We start from the raw sequence: 18,190 nt of genomic DNA, 5'->3' as shown, positions 1-18,190 counted from the left end.
AAGACTCAATATTCTCTTTGGTTAAGATAACATGATAATGACTTGTTGGCATTAATATTTAATTTGTGCTGATCTAGCTTGAATAATTAATGATATTCTCATATTAAAATGCAGAAGGTGTATACCTCCTATTTTCTAGCCTGAATATTTTAGGAGCTTAGCTGTCAAATGACTTGACAGAGAGCCAAACATTTGCAGAGATACTACTACCTGAGATCATATTTGAAAGGGGAAAAATGCTGTTATTATAGCAAAGCTCCAAATAATTATAGCATATGAAACAAAAGGTCAAGCCAAGATGTTCTCTCACTGAAGAAACTCTTGGTATTACAAGAAAGAAAATCACTTTTGTGAGCCCTTTTGACTACTGATTGTTAAATCTAAAGCTCATCAGAGACCAGTTGGCCCATTTCAAGAGAAAATATGTAGTGAGTTACATTTAGATGTTTCTTTAAAACTACATTCTTCTCTCATTTGTCTTTTTGCACTTCCTCAGAACAGATGAAGTACTTGCAGAAGCTGAACAGAGGTAAATAACTAGTGATGGTCTAAAAAAGGATCAGTTCCTTAGGGGACTCCAAGTCTAAATGGAATCATTACTTTATGGGACAATTGGACTTAAAATGGACTACAAAAAACCCACTATATTTACCATATTTAAGTTGATCAGAGGAAGGAAACTGCTTCTGCATCCTAAGGGTGTGTTTAGATGACTGTGGTATGTCTTTTATATCCCCTAAGTCTATGGCCAATATCAACATTTTGGCAAGAACACACTCCCAGGAAGATCAAGAGTGAATAATTCCAGTTACTAGATTGAGTGACAGTCATTCCTAGAGCAAAGACCTTTCATAGCCATAAAAGATTTTATTAATAATTTAAAATATTTCAGATGATTATTATTATTTCTACATGCTATTATTGATTTAATAACATTTCTTAATGTGAACAAGAAAAATATATGAAGAAAGAATGGTTGATGATAGCACAATTATTGCATGTTAGTTACACATTAAAAAATATTAGGACACCATTTTTTCTAGTCCATATTGGAAAATAGAATAGAAAAAGTAATATATAAGAAGATACAGGTTGTGCTAAAGACAGAAGAAATTTTAATAAAATGCCAAAAACTATGTACTCTCACAAGAATCTTTAAGGTTGGAAAAGACCTCCAAGTTTATTAGGTCTAACCTTGGAACAAACACCACCATGCCAACTAAGCCATGGCAGAGTTCCACATCCAGTTGTTTCTTGAACATTTCCAGGAATGATGACTCCACCACCTCCCTGGATAGCCTATTCCAATGTTTAACCATCCTTTTACTGAAAAAATTCTTCCTCATGTCCAACCTGAATCCCCTGACACAGTCTGAAGCCAGTTCCTCTTGCCCTGTCATTGATTGCCTGGAAGAAGAGACCAACCCCCACCTGGCTAACCCGATATTCAGGGAGCTGTAGAGAGTGATAAGGTCTCCTCTCAACCTCCTTTTCCCCAGGCTTTACATCCCCAGCTCCCTCATAGGATTCTCCAGACCCTTCCCCAGCTTTCTTGCCCTTCTCTAGACTCACTACAGCCCCTCAATGCCTTTCTTGTAGTGAGTGTCCCAAAACTGGACACAGGATTTGAGGTGAGGCCTCACCAGTGCCGAGTTCAGGGCACATGCGCATACACACATCCATGTACATCCATGCAAAACACAAAAAATGGGAATCTCTAATCTACTCTTCTGTTCTTTTTGGAAAATAATTTTTCCAACCTCGAGAGAAAATTCCTCACAGTAGTTTGCTATGAACAGAGGAGTATGTGCAAATTACTGCAGAAAGCAATCTTAAACATATTCTCCAAACTAAACAGGCAGAGGTATCACATCTACCATAGAACCTGACAGTTTAACAGCTGAAATAATAGAGACATTCATGTGAATCTAGACAGAAAAAAACAAACACAAATGACCAAAAAACAAGAGATGAAACAAGTAGTAATCAAAATATATATTATATTGGCACTACTTAAATACTTTACTTCAGGTGGTTAAACCAACATAATACAGCAGGATTTTAAACATGAAGTACCTAGGCTGCTTTTCAGAGTTGAATTTTACAGGTCAGGCAGACATTTTCAATTATTCAGAACTTTGATTAGCATCTTTTAAGAAATAAGGCATAGAAGCAGGGGCTTGGGATAGATAAGCTAGCATTATCAGAAGTAAAGTTTGTGGATAATTATTATAATCTAAAATGAGAGTTTGTTTTTTTCTCAACAAAATATTTTTAAACCTATTATAGTACACCCAATTACACATTTGTGCCTACACTGACTTAGCTGATTTAGGTTAATTGTAATCTTTATTGCTAAGGGACAGGAGAACTGTTTGAGAGTTCAAAAAGCCTCCAAAACTACAAAAACTAGCCTAGTTATAGATTCAGAAACATCAGTAATTCTGAAAGACCATATCACAGATTAGTTTTCAAAATCTAACCTACTAGATCACCTGTTTATGATGAACAAATTGTACCTCAGTGCAACTTTTTTTTCCCCCTGAAGTTATTTTCCTTACTTTTATTTTATATCCACATATAGAGACTTGTTTAAAGATGACACCAGGACTTATTCAGTTAAAAAAAGCACTGGGGAATTTCTACGTGCTTTTTTCAAAGGAGTGTTTTACCAAAAATTAGGCCATGATGCACTAAGAAATGAATCTATATGTGATTGTTGGCAACAGAGGCCCCCATAAACTGGCAATTTTTATTATAATTACTCAAGATCAATACAAAGTTTTCTTTAACCCGAATTAATTTGTAGCTGTGCAGACTAATAGTAAGAAACTGTGTGGCATATCATGCTGAGAGTGCAGCAAATTAGTCTGTAAAATTTCATTTATGTCTGCACAAGCCAATCAATCTCCGCAGTGTTAGGGGATTATAAAATGAATTCTCAGAAAAGTGTTATGAGGTTTTTATACAGTTCTGGGTATATTTCTACCTCTTCTTTTATCCTTCATAAAGAAGCATTAGAGGATACATGCACCTATTTCTTTATTATAATTATAGAACAGAAAAGAAAAAAGCTTTTCTAAGAATGAATTGTGGATAGTTTACTGGATTTGCTGTTTCAAATATATCTGTCATTTAACACTTTAACTAAAATTACTGCTACTCCTCTATAAGCAGAGAATGATCTCCATAATAATCTCCATACTCTCCACTCTTCATTTTAATTTCAGTTAATATTTTGTATGAATTTTTATAATTTATATAATATTTTTAAAGGTAAAATTGCAAAGATTATTCTAGTATTACTTGGTGCTTTTCCATCATAGAAAAAATCCAGAGGACCAGCTGTTGAGCAGAAGTTATCTTTTGCTTGAAATGAATTTTGATACATTTTCTATTAAACAACCAATCTTATGAAGTTCAATTTCCTTTGCACTTCATAATGACAAAGATCCAATCTAACTAATATAAATTTACTCATGGGCAAAAATATCTAGAATAAATCTACAAACAACATGAAGAAGTGTAAGATTTGTGCCTGACAGGCTGTTCAGGTCTAGCGCAATACAACAAGGAAGTTACAATAATGACATCTTTTTTACCATATTATAAAAAACAACCAAACAACCATCTGATTACTACTTTTTAATAAACTTTTAAACCATCTTCATTCTAGCTGCCGTTCAAAAATACTGGTTAAACATGAATATAATGTGGTCATAGGCACTTCTAAGGAAGTAAGTGAGGCCACTCACAGTGCTCTAACTTGGGCACGAGTATTACTGAATTAGAGCATAATAGAGTTTCTTGAGGAATATTCATTATTTAAATATCAGGCTATTAATAATACTACTCCCTGGGCACACCACTATTAAAAAGGCTAGAGAACAGGTGAACTGCAGCCAACATGAAAAAAAAAAAAAGAGTAGAGATATAAGAAGCAAGAAGAGATTATCTAGAAAAATATCTATCTAAATACAGGCAAGAGAGAAAATCATAAATTTCTGAATATGGACAGAAAAAGCAATGAGGCAGTCTAAAAGGCAGTCTGGGAATTAAATAGCAAAATGAGTAAAAATTAATAATAAATCTGCTTTCAAACACACCCAGAGTAGAAAACTTGTCAGAGAATCTTTTATCAGTGCATAAAAGCAGTGTTAATCAATTCTTTTGAGCACTATTCACTTCAGGAGATGCCCACATCAGCAGAGGGTCTGTCTGAATCTGGAACAGCTGTAGAAGATATTAAACAAAGCTACACTAAAAAACTGCTTAGGCCAAATGTCATTAATCCAAGAGGTCTGCAGGACCTGAGAGGTGGATAGCTGCAGAAATAAAGCACAAAACCTCTTGTTTAAGATGCCTTGATACTTTTGACTAAATGTTGGAAATATAATTCTCTTGTTTAAAGAATTGTTTACGAATTTCTTCTGGAACTGCAGCCCTCTAGTCCTGTTGTTCTAAGTGGAAATTAGGAAAGAAAAGAATTAGTAGATGCTGGTTTAAAAATAATCAGTATGAAAAGTTCAAAGTGACTTTTACAAAAGTCCTGTTTTATGAGAGTAGTGATATTTGTAGTTCTTGAGCAGTTGAACAGGGGTGATTTGATTTCTGCAGTCTTGAATTCCTGGAAGGATTTTGATATTGCAAGACCAAAGGCTTTTAAGGAAATGAAGGAAGAGTATTCACAATATTGGGAGCACTTGAATTCTACAGGCATCTTTGTTGGGACTTATGCTGTATTCATGAACTATTTTGGAAAAGAATATATAAGAGATTTAAAAATGTCATTTTGCTGATGACATTAGTTTCTTGTTTTTAAGGACAAGGACAATTCTAGATAGCTGGAGATGGATTTTGTGGTACTACCTAACTAATTAAAATGTCAGAAGGAGCTCAGCATTGAGTAATGCATTTGCCAATGACAAGCAAAACTCATTCTACATATAAATCATGTGCTCACAGAATACCTTGGAGCTGACATGGTCACTCAGGTATGACTTGGTTTTTATGTTGGATGATTCCTATGATATGTTTTCTTTTATTTACTGCTGCTCAGAATTAGGTTGCTGCCATTAAACTGATAGGGAATACAAAAGTAAATGGATAACCTTACCATGATGTGAGTGTTGGAGGCAGGAGACTGTGCTCTTGAAGTCCCTACATCATGACACTGCACAATGCCATGGCTAATTTGCATGTGCAGTTGAAGTGATGTTCTGGTACATTCATCTCAAGGAAGATATGTTTGATCTCATTAAGCTTCAAAGAGAAAGTTGATCAAATATGTGGAAGAACCTGTGTATGGGGACTAACAGCTCAACTAGGAATTGTCAACATGGAAAAGATATGATTTGAGTGGGGTCTACAAAATAATTAGTAGAATGGTGAACAAATCATTGTTCACATTCTCTTCCAGCATAAGAATTAATGGTGAACCTGAAAATGCCTCTATCAGCCACTTTAAAAGCAAAAGGATCAGATTTTGCTGATAGAAGAACTGTGGCACTTGTGTCAGAGTACCGTGGCTGCTAAATTTAAAGCTTGAAGAAAAACTGGGCAAATGCTTCAAAGTGATTTAATGATGATTACCTAATGTGTAAATTTGCACTCAGAATATTACTATAATAAGAGGAAACATGCTGTACATGTGAAACCAAGAACTTAATGATAGCCTAATTAAAAATTAATAATATCATCAAAAATGCAACAAAAAGTTATTTGTTCAGTTATAATAATAGAGACTGATAGAGCAAATTAATAGAGAATAGCTGCATTTCTAATAATGCATCTAAAATTATTATGCAAGAAAACTAATGGTTACCTATTGCCTTTTTAATTTTGATCATTCTGCAAAAATCCCTGTGGAACTTCAGGCTGACAGCAACAGTTTTCCTGAGGCATAGCAGCAGGGAAAAGGCTATCAGTGACATTCCCAGTTCTTTGGTGCAAGGAACAATGTGCTGCTGGCAAGAGTAATTTCTCCTCACTCTTTTATGTTTAGCAAGGTTTGATTCTACTTTACTGGCTCCCAGGTAAAGTTTGAAAATTGTACAGCAGCATTTTACAATCATTACTAAGAGAATGCTCTTGTTTGTTGTGCAGTGATAAGCCAGATTTTTCAGACCTCATACAGATCTGGTGTGTGTAGAGATTAGGGAAACACACTGTGGAAACAAATTAGAAATAGCTCATGTGTAGGTGAGCTCAGAACAGTGCTGAGACCCTGAATTATCGGGTCAATAAAAGACTTATGGCCTTCTTCTAGTAATAAAGTCATGTTCACTATGCTGCAAAAGAAAACATATCCATCTCAGTTCTTGGAATTAAAATAGCCAAATTAGAAAATACAGACAAAATGTATACAATTGTGGGGGGGTTTTTCTTATTAGTTCTGTTAGAAACCAAATCTTGGTGCCTTGATCTCACACATCATGGTTATAATTATTATCTCTAAATAGATTAATACATTGCTCCTTAACTCTAGCAAGCCCATACAGTTTTTCTGTTACTTAACCAAGAAGGCAAAATTGAGGGCTTCACTTCTAGCTGTAAATATGTGATGTTTGCCTTTGGTATTTCCCTCATGACTTCTCCATCCTGCACTTTATTCTTAGGCTGAAAGATATCAAGGGTCTCAGGAATGGCTTGGCAAAGTTCTGAGAGTGTTTCTGGAGGAGTTAGGATTTGCCTCTCAGACAAAATGGAAATAATTTATGAGGAAAAATTAATTTTTGTAATACCATAAACAATCTTGCCTGATTTCCTGCCAGGCCAATGACGCTTGTGTCTTGAGAGAAACATTTTAGCTTTGCTTTTCTCATCTGCTCACACAACAGGGCAAATGCAGAACAATAATCCTGAGTCTCTTTCTTTATTATCAGGTCCTTCCATGCTATCAGGATCTTAGAAACATGGGTGAACATTGTTGATCAGTATATTTTCCATTTTTTTGTAGCTTGTAAAAAGCTACATCAAGGGCTTTGTCATCTTCTCCACTTAATCAGACCCTTGTGGCTGATTGAAGAGTAGCACCCAACAGAGGACAACAGTGGACACCTGTAGGAGTTAAGCTGATCTTAGTCAGCAGTGGGGGGCCTTCTCACACTCCATAGCAGTCTGTGGTAGTGTAAAATGGAGTTCCTGGCAACAGACATTTAATTTTGGAATTAAATTATTGCATGGTGTTTTTTTCAATAAAGCATGCAGAAGGCTTTAAACTCAGTAGAAAAAAACCAAACCAAACAACGCTCCCCAAACAAACAAACAAACACAAATCAGAAACACAACTAAGCAACTCACTCACAAACAAACCCCACCCCCAAAAGATCCATGGAATATCTCCATAGTTTTGTTTCCTTTTATAATAGGAAAAACCCCAACCAACAAACCAACCAACCACCCACCAAACCAGAAACCATTTAGAAAAATAAAATGTACTAAAATGTATTTTCTAGTAAGAAAGAAAACACATGGATCATTGCAGGAATTGCTGTGCTATCTAAGATGTTCAGCTTACTAGTAGGTACCATGAAAAAACCCCAAATTCCTTAACCCTCCTTTCAGCCAGGAGGAGTTCTAGCAGTTTCCTATTACTGTCAAAACCATAAATAACAATTTATAGTATGGACATTTGGAATTCTCTGTTCAGGTTCTTCTTGAGTAAAAATACATTTCATGCTGAATGTTAAAAAGGTATTTTGGAGAACTAACCCAACATTATGTGCTACCTTCTTGAGAAAAGTAACATTTAAGACCCTCCTCTTCAAAAACACCCACTATTGTAAAACATTTTTCTCAGAATGGGAAAAATTTATGTCACATATTACAAAATACTATTAAAAGTATAGCCTTAAAAAGATAGTATTGAAAGCGGTGGTATCTTTGCAAACAGAACAAAAACCCATGCAAAATTATAGAAGGATAGAAAAAAGCCACCTGTTCAGCCACCTCATTCATTCCTTGCTAGTGAAAGCTGTTCCCTAAGGTGCACATCTAGTGCTTATTAGCCCTTTCCAAAGCATCAAGGGAAGGGGTGTAGCTGCATTCTATTCCCATGGGAGATTATTCAGTGATTTCAGTGATCTTACTGTCAGGAAGATTATCAGTATGCTATTTAACCTCAATTTTCCTTATCCTAATTTAGTGTCATTACTCTCAGTTACCCTATCATAACATGTTTTGAAATGTAATATGAACAAATAGATACTTAACAACAAGGTAAACATCCCATCAGCCTTGCATAGGGAGGATTATTTTTAGATTCTCTTTAAATTCAGAGGGTCTAGTCTGATGTCTCAGCTGAGGCAATAAAAATAGTACAAGAAAAAAAATGTTAATGTCAAACTATGCATTTTCATAGCCATACCATATAACAACTACTGCAGGAGGTCCTGTTTTGTAACTCTTCCTTTTTTTTGCAATTGGTTATCCATGGGTGACAATGCTTATAATCATTTTGCTAACGCAGATTTTGCTAAAAAACAAGCTCTGTGCTGCAATAATACATGTAAGAAAAAACAAAACAAAACAAACAAAAACAACCAAACCAAAAACCTAGCCTCAGGATGAACAAAATAATGTGCAGAAAAAATGTCAGAATACTCCCTTAGCAAAAAGAACAGCAGATCCTTGTTTTCTTTATTGGTATTTTGTTTTAGACTGTTGAGTTTAGAATGCTGAAAAGCCAGATCTGGTGGTTGTTATAGCTCATGGGTTTTTTCCCAACCAAAAAAGATCAAATTCAGTGTTGTAGTATTATAAGAAGGATTCAACTAATGCTGTTGATAAGTTTCCCTACTAAAACAGCTCATACCTGTGTAGTTTGGAGGGATACTAATTAATTGACAAAGCTGACTGATGTATGCCACAAAGAGAGGGATATGAGCTGAACTTGCCCTAGATGTCATCATTATGAATGCTAAAAAAGCAAAGGTCAGCTTTAATGACCTAAAAAATGTGGGTAAAAGTAAAAAGTTTTCCAGGCAATCTCACACAATATAACTTATTGTAGTTCTTCCACCCCCAACCTTTCCCAAAATTTTTAATTGTTGTATACTTGTTTCTCTACCAATTGCATCTACAAAAACTATTAAGACAGGGCTTAACACATTCTATTACAAATCAGGTGTTCAGCTACCTTTTTATCTTGCCTTTCCTAAGGTGTTCCTCATCCATGCCCAAGGCACAAGTTTGTCCATCTGAATGGATGTACTAAACATGCTCATGTTCCACTTTCCCAAATTCCATTTTTTTCCAGTTTTTCTAACCACGGACATCAGAGTCTGTATAAGTGTGACAGGATGAAAGAAACAATAGACATTACTGCCTTACAAGATCAGGCTTCTCTCCCACCATGAGAATCTCTCAGTTATTCAGATGTAAGAACTCAATGACATGAAAATGAAAATTTACATGAGTAAATCCAAGCAGGCAGTTTAAGGGTAGCAGTCCAGTACAAAATCTTAACAGATTTCCCTATATATGTGTATATATTTATATATTAATATTTCATTTAGTGTTTGTTAATATAAAATCATTCTTAGAAGAAACATTTGTTGCCAGATTCAAAGCTCTGCATTTTAGAGTCAATCTGATTGTATTGCTTACTTTATAGCTTTTTAAAAATACATGTAAGAAACATGCAATTTTCTTACACAAGGAGAACGCCACAATTACTGAAGGCACTTAACTTCAGTTACTTTGAAGAACTCATCTTTGACCAGGAATCAGTATGGACATTTTCTGTCTGGAACAAAACTATCAAGAAGGTATCACTGTCAGAAAACTGTTAGTGATTATAAAATATATTTTACAAACCTAATGATAGCATTTGCTGCTTAGTGACAGCTATAACAATGATTTGCTGCAAGATCACATCACAATTTTCAATAACCTTTCCATTCTCAGCATTTGGACACTGGCATGAAAGATAGTGTAATTAAGGGGAAGAGAAAGAGAGGGTGTCATCCATTTATGTCTTCACCTTTTACAATCCAATTTATCCAACAGATTTTAAAACCAATACACGAAAAATCATTTACAATTCACAGAGTGAACAGATGGCATGGCAGCATTGAAAAAGACAGTGTATACACACAGAATGAACTGGTGTTCTGCTCTAGTTAAAAAGCTGTCAACATTTGTATTACAAACCTTGGACTTCAAGGGTTTGTAAGTTGTCTCTTTTAGATAACATCTGGAAAGACTGGCTTACAAGCTACATGCCTGGGTACCATGTTAAAAAAAAATAAAAGCAGCATGTTTATTACTTTCATATGCTTTACACTCATCTAATAATATTGTAAATGTTACCTGTGACTTAAATTGCTGAGAGAGTGCTTTTATTTTCTGTAGGGATTTGTATGGGTAGGTGAGTTCATGAGTGGATGTGCTGGCTGGACACAGGAGAATGTGGCTGTCCCAAATCTCCTCCTTTGCACAGGAGGCTTTAAGCATGACTGCTGAGATCTGCCCAAGCACCCAAACACTCCATACCTGGGATGTTTCTGTCTTCTGAGGCATTTCCAGACCCTACATGAAACTATCCCCCGGAACAAAATTGATCAAGATGCCAAATGATAAACCATTTTAAGCAGCACTATGCCCAAAGTAGCATAATATTTGCGTTAAATACCACTTTGGGGCTTAGAAAGATTGAAAGCTGTGCTGAAACAATTAGTTTTTTACACTAAGATTTCTCCAACAGTGGTTTGCATAGGGACAGGGGCAGCTATGCATTGCATAAAAATCCTGCTTGTAAAAGGTGTCAATTTTGGCCACAAAGAAAAATCAGAAGGTTGTAACAATTTGCCTGGAGAAAATGTAATGGCAGCTCAGGAGTGATTTCAGGATTTGGCTCACCAACGAAACAATTTTAAATTATATGCTGCTAAACACTAAACTGCTTACAGGATTCGTATCAACAGATTGTGCCCACTAGATGTAGGTTTGAGTCTGTACCACAGTCTCTGTGGCTGGCAATAATCTTGAATTGAACATAAAGCCAAACTTTGGTCTTATTTGATAAATGGGTCTACAGTGTTTAGTTTTGAAGTAAAAGTGAGAAATCAGTAAATATTGCAGTAATAGATTCATTGAAGTTATTCTATGAAGGGGTGTTTTGGACCATGAAAGAATATATAGAAAAAGCAAAGACTTAATTATATGTACTAGAAGTAATAATGTGATTTTCAACTTGAATAACTGTGACCTCATTCTTTCAGGAGGAAACATCAGGAAATGAACAAACTAACCAACCAGTCAAATTGGAAATTACGTTTTTAGTGCCATTTAAAGGAAAAGAAATATAGTGCAATCAATCTGAGTTGCACTCACTGAGGCATCCATAGGTTAAAGAGATTCTTTCAATGGAATTACGAGCCATTCCTCTAAAGTCCTAAATGAGGATTTTCACAGGTGTTTGTATCCAAATGCTTCTAGAATTCCATTACTACTGTATGAACCAGGCACATTTGAAATTCCTCCCTTGGATGGAATATGTACTACAAAACTCTTCAGTTTCAGGACATTGTCAACAAAAACTTGAGGCATTTAAGAGAAACAAAATATAGATAAAAGGCTAGAAAGGAGTGGGAGATTAATGTAAAAAAATAATTAATATGAATAGCTTACTGAGAGAGTAAGTAGTGAGTGAATATATTTGCTGGTATATCCGATTATATTCCACTATGCAGCCAGCATCCAAGTAAGAATGGGATAAATAACTAAAAATTTCTGAATTGTATGATGTGACTTTAAGCAAATAACTAGATTCTGAAAGAGAAAATTTAGAGTAACAACTTCAAATATGGAAAGTGATGATAAATACCAAGGGAGGAAAGAAGACAAAGACTAGGACTTTAAATGAAGATCTCATCATCTTTTATCAGAACCTCAACTTCTGTTCCTCATAGAACTAGATGGGAGCTGAAAACTGAAAGTTGTGTCTTTTAATGAATGCAGAAGCAATGTCCTTGTTTTCATTTCTGTCACATCCACATTCTCTGAAAAACCCCTTCACACAGGATTTTTCTCCTGGGAAGCTGAGAAGCCTCTGAGAAAAATGAAATCAATAATTATCTCGTTTTCTTCTCCTGTGTTTTGCTCCTTTGGAATTTGTTTGGAGATTGTTTACTAACAGGTGATTGTTTCATTGGTTTCTGATGTGAATTGTTTTGACTCAATGGCCAATCAGTGCCAAGCTGTGTCAGGGCTCTGGAAAGAGTCACGAGTTTCCATTATTATCTTTTTAGCATTTAGTAAGTATCCTTTCTGTATACTTTAGTACAGTTTAGTATAGTATTCTTTAATATAATATAGTATCATAAAATAATAAATTTGCCTTCTGAGAACATAGAGTCAGATTCAACGTTCCTTCCTGCCACGAGGATCCCTGCAAACACAATACATTTCCCTTTGATTTACTGAAACAGCAACACTTGCTCTTCCCTGTCTCAGAGAGATGAATGTGACTGTCTCCTTGTTCCCAGTCAGAACCTATTTCCTAAGGTCAGCTCTCACTCAACTTGATCAAGTATTACATTCTTAACACATGATTTGATCTCTTTTATCACACAGCTGCTGTGCTCACTGTACCCAGGCTGTGCCCCTTACCTTGCTCTGATCCATGACCTCAAGTACACCAGTTGTCCTCCAGCTGTGTCCTTTGCTCCATCCATGAATTTGGAGTCTGTGATGTAATGGCTTCCATTCCCTGTTGGCTACTTGAGTAGTTCAATACCTTGAACAAGTTCATTAATGCATTTTGATTTCTGAGGAAAAGCTAATGAAATACATTGTGTTGATCCTTTTCATAATTGAACAAACCTGAGATTCAAATATCTCCGTACAATGTTAAGATAAACCCCACATTTCCCAAGCTTTCTCTAGAGAGTGTAGGGACTAAATTACATGGTTTCCATTCATCACCTTTTGAAATATTATTTGGAATTTGATGTCTTAATAATTGACATTAATAATTCTCTGGAATCACAAATTAAAGATGGCTATCTGCTAAAGCAAAATATTATTAAGAAGTTTATTTAATCCAAGCAGAAAATAAGTTCTACATGTAGAAAATCCAAGCAGAAAATAAGTTCTTCTTCCATGTAGTAAGATTTTCTGTAAAATCAAAACTGGAACTCTGATTTCAGACTGTGATGTAATCCAGGAATTTTCTCAAAGGCCAATGTTAAAATACTCTGAAAAAAACTGGAATATGATGATCTTTATTGACAAAATATTATAGAAGAGATGAAAAGCTGTTTGCTCTCTAAATATTTTTTAAAATTATAACTGTCTTCAAACATTGTGTTTAACAGACACAATCCAGAAAATGAGCTACCTTCTCTGTTCTTGCTTAAAAAGTGAAACAAACATACATGACAGACTGGAAGTTTCAGGTCCTGTACATTTGGCAATGTCTGAGAGAAAAAGAGATCTTATTTTGAGAGACTGCAAGGTAATCTGAAGTGTCTAAGTGTGCAAACATGACCTGAACTCTAGACTGAAATTCTTTGTGCCACCATCTTTCCAGTTTTTCTGACATAAGTGTATGTCTGCTGAACAGATCAGTGTTAACCACAGTTTTTCTCTGCTAATAATGTGGGTCGAGTTCAGCTGTTAATATGTTTCCTTCCAAGTATTTGAAAGCTTAGGCAGATATAAAGGAGACTAATAAATGTGTGTCTGCACTGCACCAAACAGTGCCATCCAGCTTCTCTAGGACTTTGCTGATTACTCTGCCAAAATAATGAATAAAAATTTCAACAAATATTTGCTGAATTGGAGAGCAGTGTTTGAAAAACATTATTAATGACTTAATTTCAACCTAATTTTTTTTTTCTTCCAGGACTCTTGAGTATCGACCTTTTATCAGGTCCTTTCCTGTATCATAATACTTTTATTTATTCTCCTCTTTTCCATCTTAGTTAACAAGTTTCCTAATCTGAGATTTTATAAAATTCTTATGTTGCTTAAATAACATACACAAAAGAACACTTATAAAAATAAAGATATTAAATCTAAGTGTTAGCATTTCTTTATATTTCCTTTTATTTCTTTCATTTCCTCACTCCATTAGCACCGGCTGGGTTGGAAAATGCTTGTGGACATCACATGCCTGTGGTTGCACAGATGCTCAGCCCTTCATTCAGGTCAGGGCTGCATTGGCCCTTGCACAGAGCTGTATATTACAGATGTCAGAATAATGAGCCTGAAAGAACCAAGATCACTTCACTGTCTTTTTAAAGCATAAATGTTCCTGAGACTGCAATTTCATGCACCAATTGTTTCAGATTTCTGAAATGAAGATTACCTGGTCCCTTCCCTCACTCAGGAGGACTGTAGTCTTTGAGTTTCCTATTACCTCTTCTGTGATAATTTATGTTTCCATATTATTATTGCTTCTTTCTTATCCTAAATTCACCAATCTTTTTTTTTCTTTCCTGAGATTTTCTTCAATAACAATGGAGAGGCTATTGAATCTTAGCTGTGTTCTCATTTTTTTAGTGATCTTTTAGCTCTACTTTAAACCTTAATGCTAAGAGCATACTTGTACTGTTTTCTTAAATTTCTGGCCAGCAACATCTCTGACATTTTTTTGTTTTACTGTGCTTCCTGGTTTCCAATTATTTTATGGACAATAAATATACTGTTGGTCCAGTTACATGGTTAGACATGGTCCAGTCATTCTTTGGACAGTTGCACTGTCCACATATTCTTTCTCACCAACTTCTGTGTTGTCTAAATATTGCCTTTTAGATACTAAGTACATAAAATTAACTTTTTATTATGCAATTCATTGAACTCCTCCTAATATGGGCTTACTCGCTTTTCCCCAAGTGTGATATCCAGGAAATGTTCTTATTTCTTTCACTTCCATGGCCTCATTTTCTTCTGCTGCCCAAATTCCTGAAGCAGTTTTCCACAGTTATGGCATCATGTCCATATTTCATTTCCTAGCTGGAAGAGGTGGAGGTTTTCACTGTGTTTAAACATACAGCTATACTGTCTGCTAAATGAGTGTTCCCACCTCACTTTCCAAACTCCTGGTGTTCATCCTTTCATTCATAGTTTCATCCACTATAAAATTTTAAGTCACCCAATTTCCCTCTTTTAAACCTATAGAGTAAGTTGATTTTCTACTAATACTCTTGTTTAATTTTTTAGTTTTAATGGTAAAATATTCATATTTTGGTTCAATTACAGGCCAGTCTTGGACTGTAGAGCCACATGAAAACCCTTTACTCATTAACCACTAGTTTCTGACAGGTTATCTTTACCTCTAACCTAGGAAAATGTGCCTGTTGCAAAGTGTGACAAGACTCTGGGGACGGGCTGTGATGAAAAATAAGTACAAATATCCCCAGCATTATCTGAAATCTGCATTGAAATACATTTGCTAAGTTTCACCATAAATATTTTTATCTCTGTCCCCAGCACTGACTGAGGAATCCAGTGGCTATTGTGTGAGGCTAAATGATTCAGTGAGAAAGAAAAAAACTTTCCTTCCCATAAAAAACAAATCTGTGCTTAGGACTGCACAGAAGAGGTGAATACAGCATGTTTCCCTTCCACTCCCCCTTTTATTAGTTTGTAATCACCTGTTTCATGAAGCAGACATGAGTCTCATCTGGTACCTCGCTATGTTGAATGGTGTTTGCTATTTTGTGAACCATTTTGCCACCCAGCTGCCCACAGATTGTTACTGTAAACATACATTTCTTCAAACAAATGAGGCATTTTACAGGAGCCCCATGTTGCATCAGCTATCAATTTTGTAGCTGCAGACATTTAAATGAAATTGTCAAAGAGCTCAGTTCTGTTCCTCCTAGAATGAGCATGTTTCTCTCTTTAGTCGCTGTTAGTTTGAGTACTGGAGCACATGCAAAGATTAAAGGAAATCCTGGTGTTGTTATTGGTTGTCCAAGCCAACCAACTGCATATCTTAACAATGTAGAATGGAAAAAAAAGTACTTACTGCTACACGTATATATATATATATATATATATATATATATATATATATATATATATATAGTTTGTTGTATGTTTACATCATTTTCTATGCAGCATACATAGATACATTTACACCTTATCTGAAGAGCTGACAAAATAGGTAGACACCAACGATGGCTCATGAGAAAGGCAACTAATGCATTTTTATGTTCAATTTTATAAGCCAATTGAACATGGTAATGGGATCATTTTAACACATGGATGTTTTAATTGGTATAGATATTAATGAAGATATTAGCTTAAAATCTATTGGATCTATTGTGCATATATTTATCTTCTTGTTTCAATGATAAATCAAGGACAAGAATAGTATTTATTTCATGTGTTAATTGTATTTTCATGCCTTTTATTTACTGCTTGCTATAAATATGTGTTATGGACTGTATAGAATAAATGAAACATGTAAGATTATACTAGGAACACAAAGCATTGATCAAGTTAAACTTCTGTGCACATTTTAAAAGTCATCATTCACATATTACAATATTTTTGAGCTTCTTCTGTTTCTCAGATTAAGAAAGCCAGAAAGTTATTGAATAATTCAGGTAAGAAAAGCCTAATTAAGGTTAGAAGGACTTCTATAAAGCAAGATAAATATACTGTTAGTTTAAAAGTTTAGGCACAGATATTTGAGAAAGAAATCTTGTTTACAAACCCTGTTGGAATAGTGGAACATTATTGTTCCTGGTTTATTGTCAATTTGCTCTATTAATAATATTATTTTATCTCAAGTCCCAGATTTTCCTAAAACTATAATGGAATATCCTTTATCAGATTTTAGTGCAGAATAAAAACTCTGACTCTTCTAGGTAAAATTGTTGTGTCCAATAAATACATAGTAATGCCTTCAGTAATACAAGAGTACTCCCCTGTATTGTGCAAAATGCGGGAGAGGTGTTTCTGTTTAAAATGAGATAGCAATTCCCATTCAGCCTCTCAGCTTGGTTTGTTTAAGAGTGATTGACATTTTCTGCTTGCTTGGAAGTGGTCTCCTCCTCTTTGTCTGTAGGTGGTCTCACTGCAGCAAACTGAAGGACCACCCTGCAACTTTTTTTTCTGTGAATGCATCTCTACCTACAGGCATAGCTTGACATAATGCTTCTGCAATTCTAAATGTCCATATTTCAGTCAAATCTGGTTGACAATCAGTTGCTGGTGTCGACAGAAATGGAACACATATGTTCTGATAATCCCAGCTATTTAACTTTGGCTGTCAGATTGGAGTACACATATCTAAAGTCAAATTGAAGCTGCATCCTGAGGCTTTGCTCTTTCCCAGCAAAACACCTGAGGAGAGCAACTTGAAAGCTGGGTCAGAATGGAAGATCAACACAGTACTACATAGTCTCTGTTACACTAGGAAAGGAGTGCTGTTATCTGAGTTGACACTCAAGATAAAGAGCTTTGCTGATAATGCAAGATGCATTTCTTTTGATTAATACAATAACTGCACCCGAATTCAACTTCACATCTCCACTGTGTATAAGAATACCCAGTTTATGCAAACTGCACCATACTCTGCATCATTCTCCGTAGTGTTATGCAGAATAGCAAAAGATATTCTGCTGCTAATGAAGAGAGGTACTTAGAGGAGGATTCATGGTTATAGCCTGCAGGCAAGATAACAACATTAAGAGTAAAGAGTGTCAGTTAAACACTAAGGGTTATTTAAGACTGCTGAAGTAAAATTACTTTAAAGGGCTGAGTTAACAGCTTCCGCTATAAAGATGTATCTTAGAGATATTTTTCTTGAAGTGATTGCATGCTTATTTCTGTCATCTTTCCCAGTCCATTTCTCTTTACTTCCTAAGACTTTATAAATGATTCTTACAACTCAGTAAACTGAGGATAAGCACTATTCTACATGAAGGAGGGGAAATGAGAGCCATTGTCTGTGGAGGATCTCCACACTGCTTCTCTTGTTATCTTGTACCTTGTTATCTTGTATGTAGGTGCTGGTGGCCTGATTACATTAATGTTCCATTGTTTTCTCACATGCACAAACTTCTCATTGTGATTGCTGCTGCTACCAATGCTTCACAGCCTGTGCCTTTTCTGTTTCCTCATGGCAGAAATGGTCTCCAGATTTCCTCATTCCCAGAAGAAAGAACTTAGAAATTATGTTTAAAAAAAAAAAGCTGAACTTTTGAAGCCTCCTCTTCTGCCTAAG

The sequence above is a fragment of the Passer domesticus genome, chromosome 2 (assembly GCF_036417665.1).
Source record: "Passer domesticus isolate bPasDom1 chromosome 2, bPasDom1.hap1, whole genome shotgun sequence".
NCBI classification, from domain to species: Eukaryota; Metazoa; Chordata; class Aves; order Passeriformes; family Passeridae; genus Passer; species Passer domesticus.
The sequence above is the reverse complement of the archived record's forward strand: the minus strand, read 5'-3'. Positions refer to the sequence as shown.